This window comes from Amphiura filiformis, chromosome 14 (assembly GCF_039555335.1).
Source record: "Amphiura filiformis chromosome 14, Afil_fr2py, whole genome shotgun sequence".
In the NCBI taxonomy this organism is placed as follows: domain Eukaryota; kingdom Metazoa; phylum Echinodermata; class Ophiuroidea; order Amphilepidida; family Amphiuridae; genus Amphiura; species Amphiura filiformis.
This window is the reverse complement of record NC_092641.1, coordinates 54,289,175-54,315,423: the sequence shown is the minus strand read 5'-3', so window position 1 is coordinate 54,315,423 and position 26,249 is coordinate 54,289,175. Positions and strand designations below refer to the sequence as shown.

The 26,249-nt window shown below is 36.1% G+C and overlaps 1 long non-coding RNA gene across 1 annotated transcript; it reads right to left on the bottom strand.

The window, feature by feature from the left end:
* Window positions 1-1,022: 1,022 nt before the first annotated feature.
* LOC140169080 (uncharacterized) lies at window positions 1,023-6,565 on the bottom strand. The gene is made up of 3 exons (XR_011861344.1): window positions 6,392-6,565; window positions 2,583-2,678; window positions 1,023-1,033 (listed from the first exon to the last, which is right to left on the bottom strand). It is a non-coding gene; the product is annotated as an uncharacterized lncRNA (long non-coding RNA).
* Between the last annotated feature and the right edge of the window lie 19,684 nt (window positions 6,566-26,249).

Here is a 26,249-nt window from a genome sequence, read left to right as displayed (position 1 = left end):
AACAATGCTGAAAGTTCTTTTCTTTTGGTCAAAAATGGGAAAACTGCCAAAAACATGTTATGCTGGCTTTCGATTTTTCTTGTCATATAGGCCAAGTTCAAAAATCTCGAGTTTCTTGAGTTTTTCACATGTACACTTGACTTTTTGATGCAAACGATCAAATCAATACAATTGGCATACTTTTGATATTAAAAGTATGAAACCGCAAAGGTCATCCGAAGTCAAAGGTCAGGTCAAATTTGAAATTGCTCCGATTGGGCTGTAACTTGTGGAAAATGATCCCTGACTCTTGAGGAGTATGAAACCGTTAAGGTCATCCGAGTTTAAAGGTCAAGAAAGGTCAAATGAAGTTAAATGTTAAAATGGGGCTGATTGGGCTTAAATGTGATGCAAATTTTCCTTGATTTGAGGGAGTATGAGTAGTAAACCCGAGTTTACCCGAGGTCAATGGTCAACTAAGGTCAAATGAAGTCACTTGCATATAACCATTGGTTATATCCAGTGTCTATAGGGTGTACACAGATTTGTGGTCAAAGGTTATTAAGGGGTAATTTCCGGTATATAACCAAACACCTTCAAAATGCTTCTTCTGCCACAAATTACATAGCACGATTACGTCACTTGCATATGCATCGGCTATATCCAGTGTCAAATTCAAATTTGCTCCGATTAGGCTGTAACTCGGGAAAATGATCCCTGACACTTGGGGAGTATGAAACAGCAAAGGTCACCCGGGGTCAAAGGTCGTGTCAAATTTAAAGTTGCTCCGACCGGGCTGCAACTTGAGAAAAATGATCTTTGACATTTGGGAAGTAGAAAACTGCATACAAAAATTATTAGTATAGTATGCTATTTCAATTTGACAGTAGTTATAGACATGCAGTTGTGAAATGTATTTATTTAAAATAATATAATAATTAAATACAATGCAATTCCTCCAAATATAATTGTAACCTTTCAATTCAAATCAGATGAACTTACGTTTTCCAATTCTCTTTTCTTGAGAACCTGTTCCAGAATCTCCGCAGTGAACCTTTAAGATCCATAAGATCCAGAGTGAGAGAAAAAAAAAAAACACACAATTATGTTGGCAAGGCCTTTATATTTATTTTCTTTAATTACCTTAAAAAATTAAAGAATAAAAAAAATTGTCGTCGTACTGTTCAGGTATACTAGTCTCAGGCAAGCCTACTGCCTTAGGAAGCCTGAATATACAGTGTACTTCGGTTATATTTATAAATGCGCTTTTATAAATTCGCACGTGACCACCTCCAGATAGCGAGTGGTCTTCCTATACAATTGAATGCAAAGGCGGAACAACATGAAGCAAAATTGCCTATTTTGTTCAACTTTGTGATTATATTGTAAACGTTTCTGTCGTTGAATATTTTTTTTTTTCGTCAAATACTTTCAAAATGTTGTTTTTGACAACATATTACAAATTCGGAATTGCAAAATGTGTAATAAATTTGCAATTCAATTAATACGTAAATTTGATGATATTCATCTACAGAGTTCCTTTCCTTTTCTGTATAGTGGTCAATGCATGAGGATTTGGACACGCTTGTTGGTCTTGGTGTGTCGTGCTCGGGTCACGTGCGTATTTATAAAAGCGCATTTATAAATATAACCGAAGTACCCTGATATATTAGCCAAGCTTCAATTCACATCCCGGCGCGGAGGGTATTCCCTGGGGGGGGGGGGGGTACTCAGTGGAAATGGTAGGTACATTATGTGCCGCTCATATGGGTCACATTTTCACCCTCTCACTATAACGATGGGTAATTTTTTATGATATTACTATAAAGATGGTTAGTTCTTTTTTGTCAATGTAACTCCTGGTGCAAATATGAAAGTGGGTCAGTTCTAGCCTAGCACTACTATAATAATAGGTCTCATTTGTAGCCGAACTATAACAACATTTTGTTATTGTTATTATTTTTTATTTATATTTTGTGCTGTTGGTGGATGTCAACAAACCTTCTGCCCATTATCATAATTATAGTGCAGTACGTACGAAAGGAAATCTGGGATATTGTTTAACAGCAACTGAACGTTGAAATTTTGCTTTGGAAAGGATCTCGGGCGCGGATACCTTCGCTAGAATAGGTCAAGGGTTACAGGGAATACCCACCGAAGGTTGACTCGTTAATCGTCGACAAAATCCGGACGTAGTAAACAGCCGGTGAAATATCGAAATTGGCCGATTTAGGCGAGCGATTAATCGCACTTCTCAGCATCACGCCTCAAAACTCAGCCCCTGCTGTACCAAATATTTTACAAAATTACACACCACCTTTCTTGATTTTGGAAAAAAAAACCCAAATTGCACCATGAATGTCTGTTTAGGTATTATGGTCTCAGATGAATGTCACTTGCTTCAAGAAATAAGTAAACTGCCATTATTCAGACAGCTATATGAATGGCTCCATATTTTAGGAATAGGAATAGGCACTACTATATGAATGATCCATATTCTGTGACTTTACTATGAATGGGTCCTATTTCTGTAAAATCTGCTTTATAAACATGGGTCAGTTTTTAATTTTTAGTTAAGGGCGGGTATTTAACTCGATACTCACCTGTGTCTCCGAGACTCGCGGATTGGACGTGGCAAACAACGGCCACTATCATTAGAGCAATACACAGTGTAGTCTTCATCTTGGAGCTTCTTGAACCTGGCAATGATATAGAAAATAGAGACTTTCATATAGGCCTATATAAATCATACTATAAATGGTCGATTCCATTTCATAGTGAAAGCGGGACAAAATTTTCCTTGGGGAAAATTTTATAAAATATTTTTGTTTCAACTCTAGACTTGAGAAGATCATATCTATATGAAATCGAATCATCAGGTGAAAGTGCTATCGTACTGAAAAATAACTTTTCTTGCTAATCCAATTATAGTGTTAATGTGTATATGCATGTTACCCTCGAAGTTGACATCTAATGTACATGGACTAATCTTTTATCTACTATAGAACAGTTTGAATTACATTTTGGATATAATGCATGACAAAAGGACGGGATATTAAACAACGTGAAGATGATAGCACTGATACCATGGATACACATAGCTCCGAGGCTCGAACAGATGGGCAAGATGGCGACGGTGCCGGTGCGATTATGCGTGAGTTAAATAAAATCACGGAACTTTTGCATTAAAGTCATCAGCCGTCTTGATACCATGGAAGTGAGCATACAAAAGTTAGAATCAGACCAGAAGGACACGAGAACCAAAGTGATTGATTTAGAAGCTATTGCTGAGCAGGTAAACGCTACATTGGATATGAAACAAGAGAGAAATTCCTTCGTAATGAAAACTGAACTGGATAGTATACAAATATTAACTGTCTATGAGTGTGATGGTCGAAATATAATCACGAGGTGAAAAATGGATTGTTCCATTCCACGAGCCGGAACGTCGAGTGAAATGGAACAATACATCTTTCACCGAGTGATTATATTTCGACCATTACACGAATTTAAGACAGTTAATATTTGTTTTATATCACTCATGCATAAATTCTATTACTAAAATACTATTTAAGGTAGGAAATATATACATTTTTTCATCAACATAACACCATGTTTTGCCGTGATATACTTCACATTTTGGGGTCCACCCCATAACTAAATCGGCGAGTCCAAGAGTCAGCGCACGGCTTGGCGCAGGCGCACTACGGCAGAGCATTATGATGGTAAATGGTAATATACCAAATCTTAAGATTCTTGTCATCTGTTTGGTTAAAAGCATCGATTTTGAGAAGAGAAATTAATAGTTTCAATGCGAACGGCACAGATCAATCTGCGATTTCCGCGTAATTATAGCGCGCGAAAACATTAACGCGTGTGTAATATCATTTTACTCTGGGAACAACGCACACACAGAACTATGCCTGGGGAATAGTTACTTTGAAAGCATAGTCAAAATTATATACCTCATATATAGATTCCTGTCATCTGATTGGTTGAAAGTGCAGTCATTGAATTAACTATGCCCGCAAAATGAACTATGGACCGGTCCATGGAAATGAACTATGGACCGGTCACGTGCGTCACGATCAAACTGCGCGTTTTCCAAGCGTAAAATGATATTACGCACGCGTTAATGTTTTCACGCGCTATAATTACGCATAAATCGCAGATTGTAATCTGTGTCCCGTTCGCTTTGAAACTATTAATTTCTCTTCCCAAAATCGATGCTTAACCAAACAGATGACAAGAATCTTAAGATTTGGTATATAAAACAAATATTGACTGCTTTTTATTCGGGGCGGGCTACGCCTCGGGGCATAGTCATGGTTTTGAGATCACCTTGGGCCTATAATTTTAACCATGCCCCTCATAGCAGTCAATATTTGTATACTATGTCCGCGCTTTTAACCAATCAGATGACGGGAATCTAAATAAAAACTATCACACGGCTAAAGTCACTGTAATCATGATATAATCATTTATAACATAATCACTTAATATTTTACAGACTGGCAATCTTATTTTTGTTATGCGGGTAACAAAATTATTGGCCAACATGCTATAGAGCCCACAAACTTCCGTGGAATTAAATCGTTTTACATAGTATACACAAAGGGAAAACAAAATTCATGAAAAATTTCCAAACAAAAGAGCACATTGTAGTTGAAACTGATGAGATAGAAAAAGTAGAACGCTACAAATATCTTGGCCAGACTCTGAAGCTGGAAGACAATGCGAGAGGAGAAGTTCTAATCAGAATTAAGGCTGGCTGGATCTGCTTTGGCAGATATAAAGACATTATGTGTGATAGAAAACTATCATTGATATTAAGGAAGAGGGTCTTCAATCAGTGTGTGCTGCCTACAATGACATATGGCTGCGAAACAACTAAATACCTAGAAGAAAATCTGATAACAGCAGAGCGTGCAATGGAAAGAAGAATACTGAATATCACAATACGGGACAAAATCAGGAACTCGCATATAACATGTGTATTGATAAAACCAAAGGTAAGGACATTCTGGAGAAAATAAAAGAGGCAAAATGGAGATGGGCAGGACATCTAGCAAGATCATATGATAACAGGTGGACAAAACGACTAACAGAGTGGCAACCGAGAACAGGTAGAAGGAGAAGGGTAGGACAAAAACGTAGATGGTGGGACGACATCACATCTTACATTGGCACAACTTGGGCTAGGATAGCACAAGACAGAGAACAACTTCATGAGGAGGAGGGATACAGTCGACATGAGCTGACGTAGCCAGCAAGACAAGATAAGACAAGACATAATAATTATGAAGATAGATCACGCAAACATTATGACATACATGGTGCTTTATCTTTGAATTCGTGTGTAACGCCTATTCATTTAAACCATCATAACTTGTTTGTCCCGATCCCCTGGTATGACATGTAGTAAACATGGTAAAGGTCTATATGCCAAAAAGAGCACATTGTACTTCACATGATTATGCTATACACAGCCTCCAACATGCACTGAGTCTGGTAGTCAAAACTTGGGAAACCAAACCAAACCAAAAAATAGCAAAACAATTTTTTAATTATTTATAAATGTTCTAAAAGTGAAGGATAATTCATTAAAATTGTCATTAGGTATTTTTTGAAATGAAAATATTGGCAATAAAGGGAAAACATCAATGTTTACAATGATTGCCGAAGTAGAAGCCCCGTTCAAATACATGTAGCTAATTATTTCTCTACTTAAAAACCCATCCAGTGATCCCAGCAGCGAAAGTGTAAACAAATTAAAATTGTTTATAAATTGCTTAAAAGTGAAGGATAAGCCATTCAAATTGTCATTTGTTATTTTTGAAATGAAAAAATTGGCAAAAAAATAAAAGAAAACAGCAGTATTGACGAAGTTGAAGCCCAATTCAAATACATGTAGCTAATTTAGATACTGTCAGTATCTAAATCACAGATTCATGTAAATTCCTTATTTTTGTCTTAACTGCACACAGCTTTTGTTTGAACCACTAGCAGGCTATTTTAACACGTATGACAACATATGGACAATGACAAAGGTATCAAAATCTGAATTTTGATGATTTTTACGATCGTCCGGATGAGCAAATCACTGAATAGGCCTTTAAGTAGAGACATTACGGATTCAGGTAAAAAATATCTTATTTTGTCTTTAATGGCTATGAGAAAGTGAGTACATTTATGACACCAACAAAGGTGTCAAAATATGAATTTTGGTGATTTTTACGATCCCGATTACGATCGAGCAATCATTGATTTGAATAGGCCTTTAAACCCCATACCGAACACATCCACCACACACACCCCACACCCACCCCCCCACACACACACACAAACAAACAGAAAAGAAAAGCGAGAATGTATAAAAAGAATGTAAAGACTTAAACAAAATGAAACTAACCTGGTACTGGTAAATTGGAGATACAGTTTTGGCCGGTATCCTGGATAACTTCTGATTTGACTTTCTTGATTTGCAAGTAGAAGACTGCTAGCAGAGTTGTGGCTTTCACTTGTTCAGGTAGCTGTTCTTATACACATCTGCCTGCGTTAAGCCACGCCCCTTTTTCTAGTTCTGTGAGCCTGTCAAACAACCAATAAAAAGGGCTGATTTGTATAGATCCTATGCAATACGACGTCACTCATCCTCATTTAAATAAAATTCTGTCCACCAGGCAGTGGCGTAACTTTTGGTCAGGTGCCCGGGGGGGGGAGTAGACCGGGTGCCCCTGACCAAGGGTGTGCATCTTGTAGAGCCAATCAATTTTGTTATTGAAAACCATATACCCAAAAACCTGGTAAAAATGGTATTTCAGATCATATTTATTTTGTATTTCAATGAACTTATCTTGTTAATAAATGTCTTTACTTTTGAAGATTTGTCACTAGCTGCAGTGACATAGCTAGGGGTTGTAGCACCCGGGGACAAGGCTACAAAATGCATGCCCACTCCTTCCTACATCAATTGCGGAGCGCGCGAAAATGTGCATAAATACCAATCTATAATAAATTACCGAGTTGCAAAACTTTTCGTGATAAAAACTCGAATGGTGGTGATGCAACTGCAAATTTCACTTTTGCAAACCTAATCATTCACCGAGTTACGCTGCATATTCACCTCATTTTTATCAATCTTAGAGAAAAAAGTCAAAAAATGAGCAAATAAAGCGACTGATCAATCGGTAAGGAGTTGGTAAGGGTGGTGATGCATTTGTAAAATTATATTTATTTACGAACCGCGAAAAAAAGGTGACCGCTAGTAATGGTTATTATCAAGTTGAATTTCGGTCTTAAGGTTTGACGCTATTTTAAAGTGTTGTGATTTTGTAGTTCACAGCATCTTGCGAATGGTAGTCAGCTTTGGCAAAAATCGCATTGCTTATTTCATAGCGAGTGTGTAGAACAATTCAAATATCAAAGATATACTTATGTACGTCCTGTGGTTCTTGAGTTATGTAGGAGGGCTGAAACACCTGCAACACTTACATAAACGTACATAACTCATTAACAACGATAAATCAAGCAAGGTTTGAAACTGTATGGTTTGTAGAATAAACTTTGCTTTAATTAGTCGTATCGTTTTTGCTAGAACCATTACAGTTTTGGCGCATTGATTTGCTGCAATACGCTCGTAAGACAAGTAAAGTTTTGGTCCAAGTCTACCACATTATAATAATGATAATAATAATAATAACATTTTTGACTGGGACAAGTCTGCCCTTAAAGGTGTTTTTTTAGAAAAGTGGAGTTAATTTTGTCCAAAACTAAAAAGTACAGTGTTTTAGGAAAGAAAAAAAGCAAGGTACACCAACTTGATGTTGGGAAACAAATAAAATGCAGACTAGACAGTAACTATATTACTTTGAAAAGCTAAAAGGTTGATCCAAAAAAAGGCACGCGGGCAGAGTTGAAGCCTATCAAAATCGAAAATCTTACACTAAATGACTGAATTTCACGACTAAGTTTAACACTAAGAAAAAAAAAAAAAAATACAGTATCAAGCATTACAGTTTTTCCTGACATTTACTGAAAAAATGAAAATTATTGCTGTTCATTTGGCCGAGAAAAAAGTTTACACTGAAAAGGTGTAACTCAAAATTTTTTTCATTTGAATACCAAATTCGATCGTTTGTATTGCCTTATTAAATGACTGAGTGAGCCTTGCAGAACAATAACAATCGGTTGTCCAGCGTTCTAACTGTACCCCGGCATCCAAAGATATAATGGTCTGAATATCAAATCGTGCATAGCACATGCACGTGTATCGATCCCGGGTATTAATTTAGTTTCCCGTAATTATTTATCAAGCGATGTCGATGTGCACGGTTGACTTGTGCCAACAAAATCCACGTTAATCCCGACACGATTGACTAAATGCCAACAAATACCCTCGATCTCAGTAAGAAAAGATGTTACGATTGACTTATGCCAACAAAATATGTTGATCCCGACACGATTGACTAAATGCCAACAAATATGTATTTTTATTAAATGTATCCCGGAAATATTACATCATGATAGTAGGCCTGTCTGGCCTGTCTGGCCTGGCTCCGGTTTTTGTAAAAATTTAAGCAAATTGTTCTTTCAATTCCCCTAAGCAATTCACTCAGAGAAATAGGTATCCTTGAGTTAATTAATTAAATGAGCGAGCGAACGAGCAGCAAGCCAATGATGTTCGAGCATCAACCCCGTTGTGTTCGTATTAGAAACACGTGTAAGAAGAAAACGGGATTCAGCTAAGCTATCTTAAAGAAAGAACTGCTAGCTTAAGGGATCTAGAATGAGCGTTTATGGCGTTTCGACAGTATTTTTTGTGGGACATGAGAGCACCTCAGACGTATCGAATTGCATTCTGAATACGAAGCATATGTCTTTCTGATGTCAAATAATTTTCATATTTTGAAATTCACGATGTAATACAAATTTTATGACAAATTATAAAAATTTGATATTTTTTTAAATAATTTTTGATATATAACAGTCCTCGAAATAAATTTTATAAATCAAATGATATATTCTTAAAGTGTATGTAGCTGGGAGGAAAAGCCGACGATCAATTGAAAATTTTGACCTTTTATATTGAAGATATCGATTTTTTCCCAAAAAGACCTATTTTTGGTGTTTTGGGAACAAAATCCATATCTTCAATACGAAAGGTCAAAATTTTCATTTGATCGTCGGCTTTTCATCCCACCTACATACACTTTAAGTATAAATCATCAGATTTATAAAGTTTACTTCAAGTACTGTTATATATCAAAAATATCAATTTTTAATGATTTGCCATAAAATGTGTATTACATTGCGAATTTCAAAAAATCAAAATTATTTGATATCAGAAGGCCTAAAGACATTCTTCGTATTCAGAATGCAATTCGATATGTCTGATGTGCTCTAATGTCCCACAATAAATACTGTCCAAACGTTCATACCCCTTCCCTTAAAGAAAGATAGCTTATTTTGCTTTGATCCTTCAACATGTTCAATAGCCGATATAATCAGGCGAATTCGGCCAAAACATTCAGCATAGGCCTAGCCTATCTAGAGAAAGATTGGTAGTTGATGGATGGGGCCTTTTTATTTTACATGTAAAGTCTATGGGGGTGACGATTAGAAATGGACGGCAATATTGAAAAACCCTCATTTTGGGCCATTTTAGACACTAAAATGCCCATAAAAAAGAATAGCACTTAGTTCGGATGTAAAATTCACACACAATGCTACCTGAGTGAGTACAAACATAATTAAATAAATTTAATTCGGGGGCTATAGAAAAAACACAAAATGTCCTATACCTTAATGGTTATAGAACAAAGGTGCGGGCCAGCGTAAAAAGATCCGAACTTATCACCAAAAGACTCATTTGTGACCCAGCATGAGTAAATGAGACGTTATGCGGGAAATATCAAAATTGAGATATTCATATTTTTGTAATCTGTATTAAATAATGAACATTTTGATACCAAAATCAACAATACTACAGTATTCCTATCAAAAGTTATGAATGATTAAAGATCATTTTGCTGCCAACATTTTATTAATTGTGACCTTGTTTCACATTTGTGCTTATATATGAAAATTACTTTTTGCGCATTCTGCCTCATCTACTAATATCGGGTCACATATCAAAATGGTGTTTACCGCAATTCACCTCATTTACGCATATTGGGTCAAATTTTATACTAGGTTTAGTTCCGAGTCCGAACTGCTATTTAAAAAAATCTAAATTGTCATTTCGGTGGGGGGGGGGGAGGTCATATGACGCTTCGTCGTCGCTGAAGCTAAGAAATGTAAAGTTACTCATTTTCAGTAGCACTGACTGAGTATGGAGCTATGCCAGCTTCATCTATCGTGGAATCAGTTTACAACTACCTACTGTCTGTTCAATTAACTTAGATTCTTGTATTTTTAAGATATTTGAAAAAATAAAACATTGTGTTCAAAGTCATCAAAGAAAAGTGTTAGCACAGCCTTAGACCCAACGTGATTTATACTTTTCGAATTTCAAAGTTCAATTTGAAACCCCATTTCTTTTCAATTTTGGTCTTTTCCCGCGATATTTTTATAAAAAGCCGTAGAACATCGGGTACCATAAACTTTTCTGAATCATTCCATTTAGTGCTATGGGGACGAATGTCATAATAATAATAATTAGATGTGCTGAGATAGTATTTATTCGACCATCCGTATCAGGAAGTATTGTCCAGCTAAATACAGTCGCTATATTCATGATATTTGCCAGTAGGCCTAATTTGAGTTGAAACACCACTATTGAAACATTACGTTATTATAAAAATGTGAAGGTGAACTAAGGTTTTCCAGAATAGGCGCAGCTTATATAAATAGGCCTACATTCCTTGCATATTTAAATATATGTTTGTTTGTTTGTTTGTTTATTTATTTATTTATTTATTTATTTATTTATTTATTTATTTATTTATTTATTTATTTATTTATTTATTTATTTATTTATTTATTTATTTATTTATTTATTTATTTATTTATTTATTTATTTATTGTGTGAATGGGTCTGTGAAGGTGTATAAGCCTAGGCCTATTATAAAACTACACATTTATTTTAAATTTGTTATTTTGTTTTGTTTGTTGAATACAGTGACTATGTGAAGGATATTTGGAAACAAAAGAACCTCAGTACAAGAAAATATTATTTAAAACAATGAGGTTACAGAAAACAATTCTTGTAGAGTCAATTTATCTGAAAATGTCAAGCGAATGCTGATATTCTTGAAAAGGAATGATGGTATTAAACATGTTAAACGAAATTCAATTTACATTGTAAACCAGTTGAAATAAGAACGAAATCCATAATTTTAATATCATTGTTTAGGAAAAAAATAATGCTCAGCATAATGTTATGCATAAAACGTAATCGCGCATATAATTTCGTGCAACAAAAACCGGTGGACCATCATCACCTATAGATCCTATCCAATAACCAGAACGGTATTGCAATTGAAATGGCAGGATAGATTGGTGGACAGATTGTTTTGCTAAATTGGATAGGGTCTATGCCCTAAGTTCAGAATGGACCGTCCCACTCGATTTGTGAAAAGGTCTCGAACCCTTTTGGTGGACCCAAGTAACTGCCTAAAATGAGGCAAAATTGAAAAGAAATGGGCTTTTAAATTGAACTTTGGAATTTGAAAAGTTAAAATCACATTGGGTCTAAGGCTGTGCTAACACTTTTCTTTGATGACTTTGACCAAATTTTTTTATTTTTTCAAATATCTTAAAAATACAAGAATCTAAGCTAATTGAACAGACAGTAGTATGACTCAACGCAGTTCAATCTTACGCTATCATGTACATAATCCGCTACAAAGCTGCCGAATTTGGCACTATGAAATTATCACCGCGATCTATGAAACCTGTCAAAAATCGGCTTTCAAACTACTCGATATAAACTCGATAACTCTCACCTGTGGATTACCTGAGCTTTGTTTTTCTCTAAGTCTTGGGCACCGAGGGGGAGGGCAGTGTTTGCCGAGTTTTGAAATGAAAAATCTTGGCACTACTTTTCAATTGATTTTTGCGATTAGTCCACTAAAACAGATTTAAAATCATTTTTCTGCATATAATTTTGTCGAAACCATCTCAGGTTTAATATTGCATCAAAGAAACATATCTTGGACATTAGCTACCAGTTTACGTGTCACGGTCTGCCATGACCTATATGCAGACTGCATGCTGCATGTAGGCCTACTAACAGTAGCCTAATATAAATTGCAAATATCTAGAGAGCAATTGATGAAGCTTGAAGGTAAATGACACCTCGGCGATGGATATGGTCAGTATACTTGAGCTGCCTTTAGTACGACTTTGATTTAACATGGTATCACAAAATTGACAGTTCTTAAATCAACTTTAATATCAATATGACATTTGCCTTATCAATATTTTACCTACGTATCATTACGTCTTGTGTAGAATTGGGAAACTTAGGTAGCGTATTGGCTGTAAAATGGTCTCTCAACAATAAATAATAAATAAAACGAGGTAATTGACTGATGATGAAACAACGATGTCAAGTACAGTAAGCCAAAATATTACGGTACTAGTTATGTTCACCCCCGTGTATCCTAAACAAATACAGGTATGTCATATTAACATGGGAACACGCAGTCAAAAGCTGTGTCTTTTAGCTCGAATTTAAGACCCCATTCGTTGAAATCTTTCAAGAAATAAAGACATGACGATCCAAAAAGCCAAGGAAGATGCCAATTTAAAAGTAGCAGTTTGCTCCTTTGCAAGCGCTATTGATTTATACACAAGGCGTTCTCGAACAAGAGAACTAACGCCGTGCTTCCATTGATTAGCTCGTTAAGGTTAGCCGAGAGTTTTTCATGCGCTTGATTTCAGAGGGGCGTAAGTTCATAACAGAAACAGCCATGCAGAAAATGAACAAGCATACCGGGACGTATGCCTACTTACAATAGAATATCGATCCACGGTCAAGACATGAAAAGGCTATGAAACTTGGCTTAGCTCGTGCCCGGAGCAGAGGATGATTTTCTTGCGGTTAGCACAGCTGTGTGAGTGAACATGACACCACTGCCCGCCAACTGCATCACACGTGCATGGTTAAATTTGAGTTTGGACAGATATATTTACAACAAAAACACCTTCTAAAAGTTGGTCGATTTCACATTTTATGTTATCTACAGAAGGCGTGAATTATCATTCATGCATACATCACTTTAGATCTGAAATCGACCAACTAATAATGACACACGGGCAATTCTAAAACAACATCTTTTGCACAGAGTTCAATGGGATTTGAAAAGTAAAGTGGCAGTTGAAACACTAGTGATAACACTTTTACAGTGCATGATGGGGCTTCCTTAAATCATCCTCTATGCCCGGAGCTCGAATGCCGGGGGGTGGCACAAGCCGTTTTCGGTAATTTTCACAAGGATTTTATAAATTTTAAAATTGATTGGGGGCACTTCGTCAAGCTACGCCCTGGAAAATGTGTTGATTTTGAATTTATAGCCTTGATATCTTTGATGAAATCAACTTCTTCTATTCCCCTGATTACAATGTAAGGGTAGGCAACAACAACAATATCAAAAAGCAATTATTTGTAAATCGAATTTGGGATGAAAATCAACAAGACAGACTTAGCAGGCCTACAAATTTCTGAATTATATAAAGTGAAAAACAATCAATCACGATTCACTGCACTCAGCGAATCAATCAAATAAAACTAAAAAGAAAGGAGCAAGAAAGAATAAAGAAATAGTGAAAAGAGAAAGAAAGAGAGAGAAAGAAAATGAACGAAAAGAAAGAAAGAAAGAAAGAAAGAAATGAAAAAAAAAGAAATGAAAAAAGAAAGGGAGAAAGAAAAGAGGAAAGAAAGGAAGTAAAAATGAGAAAAAAGAAAAAAGAAAGAAAATTCAGCCACACGGAGACTCGAACCCACAAAAATAGTTCATATTAGATTCCCAGTCCAACGCTCTATCCACTTGGCCACAGATCAGCTTACAGAATTGACTGCTCTCAAAGCGGATGATATAACTATTATTGGATGCATTAATTACATGATTACAATCGCGTCCGCATTATGGCTCTTAGAATAAACACGCATGTCGGCGCTGAAATTTTGAACGAACTGATGGAGGAAAACCTCGTTTTTTGCAAAACTAGCTTCAATTTGGAGTGAAAATCAAATGGAATAGCAATTGGCAGAATGTTGAGAAATAATGTAGGTAATCAGCCCGGTGGGTTCAGTCTTCATTGACAATGTGTACGCATGATGGTTCCAATTAGGGGTACTTTTCAAGAAATGTCCGCGAAATTTTCGAGGACAAAATTGTTCGCGATTGTTTAAATTAGGGGTGTTTTGGAGCAAAATTGTCCTTGAAATGAAAAATAGGGTGTATTTCTAGGACTTTCGTCCGCGTTTTACCGCTACAGTTTTCGTTATTGTCCTCATTTCCCCGTGAAATAGGGGAAAAATTCAAAAGTGTCCTTGAAATGGTAAAAATAGGGGTATTTATTTCGGAAAAATGTCCTTGATTCCTCGTGATAAGGGGGTGAAATGAAAATGCGTCCTCAAAATGATAAAAATAGGGGAGGTATTTGGGGGAAAATTTTCCTTGATTTCGCACAAAATAGGGGGTAAAATGGCTGCAAATGTCCTCGATTCCCCGTGAAATAGGGGTCATTTTCAAATCCTGGAACGGTCATACGTCCTACCTTTAAATACAAACTGAACCCACCGGGGGTAATCAGATGTCTAAATTAACGTCTCGTAATCAAGATATCGATAATTTCACAAACCAGCTTTTTCTCAAGCAAATTCTCCAAAATTTTCCCCCAAAACGGGCTTTTAAAATTTAATCGGTACTGTATTTGGTTCTTCCCCATGGCAACATTATTTCTTTGATCGATTTGTAATACAATACAAAAAAGAAGAAAACAATCGCTCGGTGTGGATTTATACGGAGCGCACATTTGAAAAAAACCTCATGGAACGTGTTTTTGATCTTGTGAACATGGTGGGTAAAAATGCTTTAAACAAAGGATTTTCAAATTTATTCTAATAATTTGTATATAACACACACAAAAATGTTAAGCTACATCCAATGCACCAACATTTCACTCGCTGCGATATTTGATTACTGAGAAAACTCTGTTTTAGAGAACAACTTTATACGTCTTTTATACGTTTTTTATACGTCTCTTTGTGTAACCTTAAACCTAGCGTCGTGCTTTTATTGCCCAGCAAACACAAAAACGTTTTTAAAACGTTTTAAATAAGTTATATTTTGGGTTTTGGTTTAGGTAAAAACGTTTTAATAACATTAAAATGTCGGGTTATATAAAGGTCATGAAATCGTTTTAAACGTTTTGTATGAAAACACACTACAACAATATTTTAAAATGTTTTCGAAATGTCATTGTAAACTATTTTTGCAAACATTTTGGCCAAATATTTTGTCAACACTTAAATAACATTATGTTAAATTATTTGCACCCAAAATATTTTTTACAAAACGTTTTAATAATATTTAAATGTCGGGTTATATAAAGGTCGTGAAAATATTTTAAAAACGTTATTGTTAATATTTTAGGCAAACATTGTTTGCAAAATATTTTTTCAACCCCAAAATAAGTTTTCAAAAATGTTTTTGGAATGTTATTAAAACGTTTTTATACCCTTAAATAACCCGACATTTAAATGTTTTCTGTAAAACATTTGTGTTTGCTGTGCAGTAAATTACTGTTGCCCCCCCAGTTAAAACTTAAATTAAACTGAATTTTTTTTTTCACTTTTTGCTGCAATTTTGCGCAAAATTTGTTGATTTTGCTCCCCCCTTGCAATTCCTGAAAAAAAAAAAATTCCTGGCGCCGCCACTGATTGTGTGTTCTGGGCTCTACTCAAGCTGTGACCTCAAGATATTTTGCAGGAACACTTGCCACATTCAGTATAGTCTCCATTTATTTTTGGTTTTTTATAATGTCACATTTGTTGTAATTTTTGAAGCAGATATCTTATAGAACTTTGGTTTCTCTGTAATCTCCTCAACAAAAGTTTGGAAAGTTTTCTCAAGCGTCTATATGTCAGATATACAGGGTGTCTCAATAAAAATAGGCCCTGGGTATTCGGGGACGTAACTTAAAATTTTTGCAGCAAAATCGAAACTTTTTTGTAGATTCAAGAACCATGGCGTTTCGTCTTTAAGATGGTGCGCAAACCAGCAAAATCTGTTCACGCGTCACTGAGATAATTGGGATTGTACAAAGAGACCCATTTTGGACCGTTCCAATGGGGCAATACACATAATGTGCTGCATTGTAGTTTAGAATGGAAGAAAGAAATGAAGTAAACTCTCAGTCTTGTCGGGTACGAGTTAAAAACATCAACCAATCAATCAACAATCAATCAATCTCCCAAAGAATGTTTTTCACACCTTTCTCTTTGGGTTAAAATATGTGAAAATATATCTTCTAAAAATGTAGTTCATACATTTCTCAAGCAACAAAAGGGCCACGGGGTCAGTCAAATTTTATAATGTACAAATGCTTGACTAGGAAAAAAATCTTCTTTCAGATAATGAATCGGGAGAATTGCGATCCGCTATAGTTGATGCGTTTACATAGCTTTACAAGGTTTAAAATTCATTTATTGATCCCGATAATTCGCAAAACTCAAACATTATTATTGGAAAATTATAAAGAAATCATATAAAGTGTGTATTCTTTTTAAAAAGCATGTATTGGTGCTGCCTTTCAGTTGAAAAAAAATCCTAATTATTTGTTGTTAAAATGCGCCAAAGTCCTGTAAAGGCTATGTTTTGAAAATCACTAGTCGCGTATTTTGTGAGATTCAGTCTTAGGAAAGAACCACTTTCCTGGTCATGTATGTGTAGACTATGAAACTTAGGTGACTGCTTGGCTTGTTTCTGTAGAAATGTTTGAACAATATTGTTAACCCAAAAAGAATGGTGCGAAAAACATTCTTTGAGAGATTAATTGATTGGGTTTTTTTAAAATTCGTACCCAGCAACTTCATCTCCTTTTGTCCATTATAAAATACAATGCAGAACATTAGTGTTTAATGTGTATTGCCCCATTGGAACGGTCCAAAAATGGGTCTATTTGTAAAATCCCAATTATCTATGTGACGCGTGAACGGATTTTCATGTTTTGTGCACCAATCTAAAGAAGAAACGTCATGGTTTTTTAATCTTTAAAAAAGTTTTGATTTTACTGCCGACATTTTAAGTTACGTCCCCCAAACCACAGGGCCTATTTTTATTGAGACACCCTGTATAGTGTATGTGTTGTATATCAATGGATAGCTACATTTAGACTTGACATTTAGTATGGAATATTTTTTCGCAAAATTCCAAGACTGGTCTGGAAGGGGTCTGCATAAACCGCACGGGGTAAATATTAATTGGGGTGTACCGATCAGATGGCAAAGTCCACAAAATGATTGACTACATCATGATCCTTTCCTGGCGCTGACATCGGAAGTGACCATGACTTGGTGATGACATCAGTAAGAGTAAAACTGACATTGTCCACTGAATTTGGGGCTAAGATTGGAGGCAGATTTGCTCCACTTGTAGCAGCCAACTTGGATATCAAGAGTTTTAACAACCAGTTGAATGAAAACTTCATTGACACAGCACAAGAGGTGTTGGGCAAAGTAAGAAAGAAGAACAGGCACAGGGAGATGAAGAAGAGGCGTTTCATAAGTGACATCGACCATACCAACTACAGCAGTTGAAGTAAAGAAAGCAACTAAAAAAAAAAAAAAAAAAGCACAGTGGATCCATGATCAGTGTGATACAATCAACACCAATATGGAGCGTAACAACACTGCAGTAGCTTTTCAAACCATTAGAGACCTTACAAAGAAGAAAGCTGATAGAACAACAGTAATTGAGGACAAAGATGGACATCTTTTGACTGAGAAGAAGGAAATATCCAACAGATGGAAGGAATATTGTGAAGGAAGAACTATAACCTAACATCAGATCATAACCTGTTAAATAGGCTGAAGGCAATGGCAAACACAGAAATTGAATGATCAGCTTAGACCATTCTCGTCGGTTGCTTCCTGTTGGTAGCATGGCGCTGTTAGTAACGGATCATAAATGTGACCATCCAGCACAACTGAGCCCTGAAGTCGCCAATCATCATTTTTGAGATATTCAACCAAATTATTCTGCTTGAAATTAGCTTTAAAATGATGTATATCATGTCTATAGTACTTGACATTTAAGTAGTGAAAATCAATAAAACAGTCATAAATCCTTTGTTTCCTATTGTTTATTGTTAAGTTCAATGGAGCATATCTCAATAGTGGCACTGGCGACATCCGGGCTCAGTTGTGGTGGATGGTCACAAATATGCGGAAGGAAGTAGTTGCGACAATCCCTGTTGAATGTATTAGCCTGCCCCTAACAGCCTTATTCGAGTGCCAAACCTATTTCGATTATTATGCATGATGTACTCGGTTTGAAATATTCTTCTGTGATCAATATTGCATACTTCCGCTTCAAGTCAGTACAAATACCACCGGAATCACACCTATATGCTTCGTTACGTATGATGACATGCTTCTGAAGACACAGAGGCCCATACTCAAAATTGAGCATAAGAATGGCGGTAGAAATTCAGAGAATAGTTGTAATTTTAAAAACGTGAAATGAAACATGTACAATATTCAGTCGTTCGAATATTGTGTTATGAAAAAAAAATAAAAGTGGGTCTGGGTATTCGGCCAGAGCTGCCACAATGATAGAACAGTCGATGGGGAAATCTTTAAATATTCATAAAAACACTCACAAATTGGGAGTTCTTATTTGAAAACTTCCTTTACTGTAGCGTATAATGTAATAAAGATGTTATGATGGGGGAAATGAATGGGTTTGGCTTATGAAATATGTAGCTCTATAGGCATATATTGGTACATGATGAAAAATTATTCTGTGTGTGCCTTTTTATCCTTCCTAAAAGGTTTTTCTGGGACATTGTGTGTGCGTAACGGGCAAAAATACACTATTTTGGCTCATGATCGGGGTAAATTTTGGCATTGATTTCGGTGTGAAACTACATTTCAGATACGAACGGAGTTGGCACAACATTGTAGGGTGTTGAAATCATATTTGGATTTGGTCATCTTCACTAAGATATTGGTTTTTCCAACTAACGTTGTACACAAAAATATGGTAAAAAGTGTCTAACAAATGGCTTCATTTGTGATGTGATCAAGCAAAATCACATATAGATTTTGAGATATAGTCAAACAAAGGAAATATTTACACAGCCGTGACGTTAGTCACGGCTGTGTCTTTTTTCTTACAGGTTCTTTCTTCTTCTTCTTCTTCTTCTTCTTCTTTCTTCTGTCAACCATTATATTTACTCTAGCACTCACATGCTTACATCGATTTTGACCTAACTTGGTCACAATGATCATTGACCATGCCCCTACATGTCACATGAAACTTGTGGGGTCAAAGGTCACGTAGGGGTCATAGGGGTCAAAAACGTAATTTCAACTAAAAATGCATCTTCTCCCACAACTTACGTAGGACAGCGACGCCACTAGCACACATGCATTGTTATTAACCACTGTCTATGTGGTGTACACAGATTTGAGGTTAAAGGTCATTAAGGGGCCACTTCCGGTATAAAACGAAATACCTTCAAAAAATTTTATTAGCTCAGTAAAACAAGGGACAGTAACGGTATGTTCACATATGATCTGCAATCACCCAATGTATATGTGGTATTTTTTTAATTTAGGGTCAAAGCTCATTAAGGGGTCACTTCCGGTATAAAAAGAAATACCTTTAAAATGCATCTTCTTCCACAAATTATGTAGGACAGAGACGCCACTTGCACACATGCATTGTTATTACCCAGTGTCTATGGGGTGTACACAGATTTGGGGTCAAAGGTCATTAAGGGGTCACTTCCGGTATAAAACAAAATAACTTCAAAAATTTTTATTAGCTAAGAAAAACAAAGCAGAGTGATGATGTGCTCACACATGAATTGTGATTACCCAATGTATATATGGTATTTTTTTTATTTGAGGTCAAAGGTCATTAAGGGGTCATTTCGGTATAAAACGAAATACCTTTAAAATGCATCTTCTCCCACAAATTACGTAGGACAGTGATGCCACTTGCACACATGCATTGTTATTACCCAGTGTCTATGGGGTGTACACAGATTTTGGGTCAAAGGTCATTAAGGGGTCACTTCCGGTATAAAACGAAATAACTTCAAAAAACTTTATCAGCCAAGTAAAATATAGCACAGAGACGGTACATTCACACATGAATTGATGTTACTCAGTGTATACGTGGTATTTTTTTATTTGGGGTAAAAGGTCACTTCCGGTCTGACACAAAAACCTTCAAAATGCCCTTTTGCCACAAATAACATGGCAAAGTGATGCCACGTGCACACATACATTGACATTAGCCAATGTCTATGGGGTTTTCATATATTTTGGGGTCAAAGGTCATTAAGGGGCCACAACACGGCTGTGTTCGTGGTCTTAGACCACAGCTAAGTCTAGTTTCTTCTTTCTTCTTCTGCCGACCACTACATTTGCTCTAGCACTTACATGCTTGCACGAATTTTGACCTAACTTGGTCACAACCATCATTGACCATGCCCCTACATGTCACATGAAACTCGTGGGGTCAAAGGTCAAACAGGGTCATAGGGGTCAAAAACGTGATTTCAACTCAAAATGCTTCTTCTCTCACAGATTACGTAGGAGAGTGACACCATTTGCACACATGCATTGTTATTAGCCAGTGTCTATGGCGTCCTCACAGATTTGGGGTCAAAGGTCATTAAGGGGTCACTTCCGGTATAAAACGAAAAACCTTCAAAAATTTTTATTTGCTAAGAAAAACATAGGACTGTAACGGTATGTTCACAAATAAATTGTAGTTACTCTGTGCATTTGTGGTATTTTTTCATTTAGGGTCAAAGGTCATTAAGGGGCTACTTCCGGTATAAAACGAAATTCCTTTAAAATGCCTCTTCTTCCACAAATTACGTATGACAGTGACGCCACTTGCACACATGCATTGTTATTACCCAGTGTCTATGGGGTCCTCACAAATTTGGAATCAAAGGTCATTAAGGGGTCACTTCCGGTATAAAACGAAAAACCTTCAAAAATGTTTATTTGCTAAGAAAAACATTGGAGGGTGATGGTATATTAACACGTGAATTGTGTTTACCTATTGTACATGTGGTATTTTTTCATTTGGGGTCAAAGGTCATTAAGGGGTCACTTCCGGTCTGAGACGAAAAACCTTCAAAATGCCCCTTTCTGCCACAAATAACATAGCAAAGTGGTGCCACTTGCACCCATACATTGACATTAGCCAATGTCTATGGGCGTTTTATATATTTTGAGGTCAAAGGTCATTAAGGCGTCAAAACACGGCTGTGTTCGTGGTCTTAGACCACAGCTAAGTCTAGTTCCTTTTGTTTCCTGTTGTTTTGGAAACTATTGCTCATAATTATCTTTGGAACTGGTTGTTCAACTTCAGTGGGGTTTTCTGTAAAATCCAGATTTTTAAATGCTTTTTACTATCCTTTAAGGGATCTAGAATGAGCGTTTATGGCGTTTCGACAGTATTTTTTGTGGGACATGAGAGCACCTCAGACGTATCGAATTGCATTCTGAATACGAAGCATGTTTTTCTGATATCAAATAATTTTCATTTTTTGAAATTCACGATATAATACAAATTTTATGACAAATTATTAAAATTTGATATTTTTCAAATTTTTGATATATAACAGTCCCCGAAATAAAAAAAGGAAAAGCCGACGATCAATTGAAAATTTTGACCTTTTATATTGAAGATATGGATTTTTTTTTCCCGAAAAGACCTGGTTTTTTTTTTTGGGAAAAAAATCCATATCTTCAATACGAAAGGTCAAAATTTTCAATTGATCGTCAGCTTTTCATCCCACCTACATACACTTTAAGTATAAATCATCATATTTATAAAAAGTTTACTTCAAGTACTGTTAAATATCAAAAATATCAATTTGTAATGATTTGCCATAAAATGTGTATTACATTGCGAATATCAAAAAATCAAAATCATTTGATATCAGAAGGACATTCTTCGTATTCAGAATGCAATTCGATATGTCTGATGTGCTCTAATGTCCCACAATAAATACTGTCCAAACGTTCATACCCCTTCATACCCCTGATATTTCCGAGTTCCGAACTTCCGACTAATTTTGCTTGATCGCATCACATTTGGCACTCAATTTGTAACCTTTCCCAATGACTGAGGTAGACACACACACCTAACATCCCCTGTGTAGTGCAAGCGTGATAAGATGCCTGCTTCGAGACATATGTGATGCGATCAAGCAAAATCAGTCGGAACTCGGAAATATTAAATTTTCAGTTTCTTCTAAGGTAGTAACAAGCATTTACAAAGCTGCATTTTGCAGAAAACCCCATTGAAATTGAACTACCAGTTCCAAAGATATGAGCAATTAAAGAGTTTCCAAAACAATAGAAAATAAAAGGAAATATTGCCTTTCTTTGGCTATATCTCAAAATCAATATTTCCGAGTTCCGACTGATTTTGCTTGATCGCATCACATATGTCACTGTGTCCACCCTTACGATCAACGTCGGATTGACAACCTTATGGTGGTTTGAAGCTGAAATTAATTGCCACTACTTGTCATTCACTTTTGTTTGCAATGAATATGTAATTATGGTGTCAATGTCCGAGTAAATACATGTATCATCCCAAGAGGAGATTTATTAAGGTGTGTCTTATCCTTCTGGTCATTCTGTAATATATTAATGATTTCCTGTCATGATTTTGTGATGTAGAGAGACTCAATTTCCCTTTCATGATTTCTTTAGGGATTTAACTTCTTTATTCATTGTATAGTTGTTGGCCATAGAGGATAAGTTTGTTGTGAGCCAAGCTTAAATACGGATTTCAAGTGCTTTTTATCTATGCCAGTGCAACGGGGCATAGATATTGTATTTGTTGCGTTTAGTCTTCTCCTTCTCCTTCTTCTCCTCCTCCTCCTTCTCACTTCTTTGCACTCCTGATGGCCCATGACCCCTAGAAATTTCGTAGGGTAGTCTCGACCCCAGAGGTCAAATGTCATGGGCTACAGAGGGCAATATGTGTAAAATTTGAAGCATCTGTAGCTCAAGAACTATAGCGCCCTCAAGGTTCATACTTAGTATAATGATGGCCCATGACCTCTAGAAGTAACTTATGGTAGCCGCGACCCCAGAGGTCGAAGGTCACAGGCTACAGGGAGCAATATGTGTATTTTTTTTAAACCACTTTAGCTCAAGAACTATAGCGCCCTCAGGGTTCATGCTTGGTACAATGATGGCCCATGACCCTTAGATTATTTCGGCAGTAACATCGACCTCAGAGGTCAAAGGTCATGGGCTACAGTGAGAAATATGTGTAAAATTGCAAACAGCTCTAGCTCAAGAACCACAGCGCCCTTAGGGTTCATACTTGGTACAATGATGACCCTAGCTGCATTCTATATTAGCCGCATCCCCAGAGGTCAAAGTGTAAAGGCATTAAAAAGCAAAATAGGTACGACAAATTAACACAGTGTAGCGCAATAGGTAGTATTTTATTAGCTACCTGTGTTTGCGAGTGAATATCTGGTGGAGTATGATAGAGAGTAAAGACTTGGTAGGGTATTACAGACTCTGTGTGTCAGTCTGGTGGGTTTTTTTTAGAGCGAGTGAGTGACTGGTGGCGTATAAGAGAGAGTGAGGGTCTGGTGGGGTATAAGGCTTACTGTATACCACGATCCTATGATCCTATGATCTGGAAACAGTGGCGTAGTTCACAGATCATGATTGGATAATAAACTTGTCGGCCTTATTGACGGGTTATATACAGAGTACCGCAGCAAGTAGATGAGAAAGTTATGGCGCATCATGAAGGAAATGGCATTCTCTTCATATGTGGTTGACCTTGTACCAAGGACAGAAAGCTACATTAAGAACTGAGTGTGGAGACTCAGACCTGTTTACTATTGGCCAAGGAGTACATCTGTTTAACATCTATGCAGAGTATAATTATTATGGATCCTGCGGAATAGTATCAACCGGAGGTGGACGAATATATAACCGTAGGTACGCTGATGACACCACCCTCATTGCAAGAACAGCAACTGAACTTCAAGAGCTGTATTAACAATAACAAAATATATGCCCAAATATTTGCTTTTGACATGCCTCTTTCTTGAAATATCACCAACAATATCAAAATTGGGAAAACGCCACAATTATTATAGTTGTCGTGGCTTCCTCTCTAACTGCAGTTACCTTAGTGAGCCCTTAAAGCTATATCATAAGTGAAATACAAGTATGAAATATGGAAGTGTTTAACAAGATGTCACTGATTGGACTGTACGTGGCATTCACAAATTAAATATTGGTCTATCACATTACAGGAAGGAACATTTTGAAGGAGAGAGAAAAACGTCAACAATTTCATAAGCGTCTAAATGCACTACATTTGATACCTTTCTTGTTTGCTTGTTTTGATTGGTGAAACCAATCTGGTGTTTTGTCCTCTTCACCCATGTTTAGTTATATGCTAAGCAAATTTATATGTATTCTCGGTCCCAGCCGGCTTGTGCTCCATCGTTACTAAACAAACAGTTGGGCTCGAAATGGGAATCACTGATTGGATAACTGTTTTCCAATGTGACAAAGCTTTGAATTGGCAGGAAATAAATTGTACTAACAATACTCCGACGATCATTTTAATTTCAAACATGCACAAAAATGTACAAGCTTCTCAAATTCCTGTTAAGTTTTGATGAAACAAAAACAACACTATAGTACAGTAGTTGAAACAACACTATTTGTACACAAAATTAAATACATCTGATTCAAAATACCAGTATACATAATACGCATGCGATCCAGACACTAGAATGAAAGATCACAAGACGACTGGGATCGAGACTAATATGATTTTTTTTGCAGTACAGTGTCTCTTTGGATAACCTTGAGACTGGGTGATCCATTATCAGCTTCAGACCACAGTTCTGAAAATCTCAAGTTGTTTCACCAACTACGCGATACGAACGTATGGTAGTGTCTGCAGTATTCGCTAATACTTTAACAAAGAAAGTGAAAGTCTTAAACACATAACCATAATTACTAACATTACTAAATTTGAAGCTTTTCGTTTGTTCATATTTTATTATGGTATGTATTTTGAAGATACAAAAAAAAGAAGATAACAACATTTAAAACATTTAAAAATGTCATGATCACATTTCTTGTGGGTGTCAGGGAAATTTTTTGTGTGTAACACTCACTAGAAACACCGTGGTCTGACTGGCAACGGTCTGGCAATCCACTCATTTCTTTTTAAAAAGAGAAATTCTTTTGAAGTATAATGTTCTCTAACAAAATATCTTTATCCTGATTTATGCGTATTAAAGCACGATAGGTTCAACACCACTAATTATGTATTACACGGTTTTCAATTGGAAAATGGCTAATTTCGGGTGGAATTTTCTCATATTCAAAACTCTCACAGTTAAATACCACTAATATCAGGTGAAAATATATGATTTAGATGGCAAATGATCAAAAATCAACATAGGTTGACCTGAGACTTTTCTTGTTTTAACGCACTGAACCGTAAACACCTTAAAATGGCAGTGCACACTCGAAGCTGAAAATTACAATATGGTAGGGCGAATATTTACTAAAAACCGAAGCCGTGCGTATGAATTTTGGTACTATTCCAACAAAAATGTCATATAATGAGAGAAAATATACCATTTTGAAGCATCAAACCCTAAAAAGTACTTTTTTGGCTATATAACGTGATCAATTTCAGCGATATTAATGCAGTCTTTTCAGATGCCATGTAAACAAATAGTTACTCGTCGTATTTATACAGTGTCAATAATACACTGCTTTATACTGTGTCAATATCTACACTGCTTGATTCTTCTCACCCTAATATTATTACTGATTCAAACTACAAATACGGCAGCAAAGTAATGCTTTAAATACTACTGACAGTACTTGCACATATAAAACATAGCTCAGGGGTACCCACAATAGTAGAACTTTTTCAGATATCATTTTTAACAAAACACTATGCTTCTATACAACAATTAACAGAGTTATGAAGTTAACCAATGCATCAAATCATATAATAAGTAAACATAGCACTTTTATGGCAAGTATA